Below are 2,984 nucleotides of genomic sequence, written 5' to 3' on the forward strand. Positions count from 1 at the left end.
CTCCCACCCGCCCCCAGTCCTTGCTCAGCTTGGCTGATCTTGGTTCCACAAGCACACTCTCCTGGACCTGGTACACAGGAGACCGGCGGACGAGCACAGCTCCGGGAGGGCGCCCCGCGCCGCTGTCAGGTTCAAGCACCAACTCCGTGAACATCAAGCATCATGTTCAGGTGGCGCAGGGTGTCTGTGTGTTCCTGCTCCATCAAGCGTCCTCTCCGGCAGCTCAGGCGCTTCAAAGGTGATGAGCCCCCTCCAGGCTGGGGGGGGCAAAGCCCCATAAGGTGTGTATCTCAGGCTGGGGGCCGCCTCTGCTCCCAGAGGGAATGGCCCCCAGCATGGCCCCGGGTGGGGAGCCCACACACACGCGGCGGCTGCTTGCGGAGCACAGGGAGCCCCCCGAGCTGCTGGAGCCCACTGAGGTTGTCCTTGGTCGAAGGACCATGTGGGTCCGAGTGGGGGCCATGGCGCTGTGCGGAGGGGACCCCACAGTGAGCAGGACAGCCCTGGAGCTGGCTGCTTCTCCCCCAGGAGGCACCAGGGCCACACCGCAGGCTCCTATATCAATTGGTCGTTCTGTATTTAAACTGTCTGTGCTGCCCTGATGTCCACCTAAAGGTGTCTTGACTTGTTGATCCGATAGTTTCCCAGTACTGACAGATCTGCCAAACACTGCCTTGCTTTGCTGCTCAGACATCTGCCTCTCCCTTCCTGGCAGTAAGAGACAATGAGAGCATTCTCATGGGTCATCCCCATCTTTAGATTGCCCTTCAGAAGGCCCATGGCGAGGAACCAATGCTAGCAGGTTGGAAGATGTTTGTGTTTTGGGGATTTTGAAAGGAGCTGTGGTCTTGGTAGGAGAGCCAATTATTGTTGGTAAAGGGGTTTTAAAGAACCAGTCAGAACTCCGTGGAGAGGACCCAGGTGTTCGGTGGGAGAAGTCCCCAGGCTGCCCGGCCTACTGGGCTGAGGGGAGTGACTGCACCCAGCCCCCGTGTAGGACGGGCACACGGGGTCGGAGTGTTGCTTTCTGAGCTTCTGCTTGTGCTGGTAGATGTCAGTGAGGCTGGGGGCGCTCTGCAGTCTAGCACCCAAGAAGAAAGACTGTGGTAACTGAGACTGCGGCACTGAAGAACCTGAAGAGTTCCTCCTCCCGGACTCCTGGCCCTGCAGGCGCCCACAGCAGCAGTGACTCCATGGCTCTGGAATGGCACCAACCAAAGGGGAAGGTGAATAAGGCCTGGAAGACCCAGTGGAGAGTCTTCGTCCGGCTGTCTGTGCTGTGTCTGCGGGCGCTGGGGAGCTGGCTCCCACCCGGAGGAAGCCCATATGGCTGGTGTTCGACCTTCGCACCACTGCAGACCTTGGAGAACCATGTAGATTTGTGCCAGAGCTGCCAGTAGATGTAAGATTCTGCTCCATGCGCTGATAATTCTTTATCTGAGTAGGAACTGGAATTGTTGCTGTTTCACTGTGAGGTGACACAGTAGGCGGACACTGTCCTCCAAACACCAAGAACTCATTTGAAGCTCGTCTGCCGGCAGTTCCCATTGGCATATCATATGAGTGGTCTGACGAGATGTTGTGTGGAACCATAACAAGGTCATCCGTGTCACAAGAAGAGTTCTTGCTACTAGTACTGGCAGAATCTTTGGACATTTGTAGATAGTTGGGAGGACCCAATGGTGGGGAGGATAGGTTTTCTTCCTGAATATGTTGCATATCTGCAAGGGATGGTGGAGAGGCAAAGCGACAAGGTGGAGAGCTGCCACAGGCGCTTCCCAAGGCAGAGCCAGCACACAGGGGCACGGGGACGGGGCAGGATTTTTTTTACTGAAACTTGCTCAAGAAAAGGATGGCTAAAAAACGCTTCAAAGTCCATTCTATCTTTTTGGTTTTTCTGAAGCAAACCCAAAAAGAAGATTTAGCCAAATAAGGGGGATGTTTCTCTGGGGATGCTAGGGCATTAAGCTTCTGTGTTTTTCATAAAACATCCTTAAGTCTTGAGGACTATTGGCCTGAAAAGGTGGTTTTCCAATGAGGCATTGGTATATTACTGTTCCTATGCTCCACAAGTCTGCCTTAGCATCATAATGTTGAGACATGATAACCTCAGGAGCCATGTACATTGGGGATCTGCACAGTGTTGCAGCCATCATGTTACTATGTAGGTAACGAGCAAAACCAAAATCCGCTATTTTGATGTGAATACCACTGACACCGGACTTCCTGCGATTGGCATACGGCAGCAAGATGTTCTGTGGTTTGAGATCCCTGTGGATGATGCCTTTGCTGTGCAGAATCCGCATGGCAGCTGCAATCTGGTGCAGAAACACGCTGATGGTGTCTTCACTAAGAGTTCCTTTAGCTTGCAAATAATCTGCCAGGTCTCCACCATTGCAATACTCCATCACCAGGAAGACAGAGTTGGGTAATTCCTGAACATCATAGAGTGCTACGATATTTTCATGCTGAAGTTCCTTTAAGATTTTAATTTCCTTCCCCAGCAGTATTTGTGATTTTGACAAGTTCTTTTTATTAATACTTTTAATAGCTACCTCCCAATCAGTTTTCTGGCGGTGCCGCCCTCGGAAGACCACGGCGAAGGCCCCGTGTCCCACGAGGTCCCTCTTGCAGTACTCGAAGTCGCCCACCACCTCCATGGCCGCACCGAGGGCGGGGGGGCGAGCGGCCGGGATCAGCACCGCGGTCCCACCGGCCGGGAGCGCGCCCGCAGGCTGCGGGGCTGGGGCGGCACGGCCCCGGGGCCGGGAGGACGTTAGGCGGGAGGCCGGAGCGAAAACGTAAAGCCGCCGGGGGGGGCGGGGCGGGTAAGGGAAGCCTGGCCCGGGGCCCCGGGCCGGTTCCTCATGCCGGGGCGGCCGGGGGGGCGGGGGTTCCCCGGGGAAAGGGGGCCTGGGGGGCCCCCCCGGCCGGGAACGGCCATTGGGCCCCCCGGGGAAGCCCACCCGCCGCCCCCGGAAAAA

At 56.2% G+C, this 2,984-nt stretch overlaps 1 protein-coding gene and 1 pseudogene across 1 annotated transcript in view; both read right to left on the minus strand.

The window, feature by feature from the left end:
• LOC102422416 (complement C3-like) overlaps nucleotides 1-2,984 on the minus strand; it is a gene marked incomplete at its 5' end in the record, with an annotated part of 25,608 nt that overhangs the window by 19,158 nt on the left and 3,466 nt on the right. The window lies entirely within an intron of this gene.
• Nucleotides 1,930-2,696, minus strand: LOC111828364 (annotated as a pseudogene).

Source organism: Myotis lucifugus, unplaced genomic scaffold, assembly GCF_000147115.1.
Source record: "Myotis lucifugus unplaced genomic scaffold, Myoluc2.0 scaffold_341, whole genome shotgun sequence".
NCBI classification, from domain to species: domain Eukaryota; kingdom Metazoa; phylum Chordata; class Mammalia; order Chiroptera; family Vespertilionidae; genus Myotis; species Myotis lucifugus.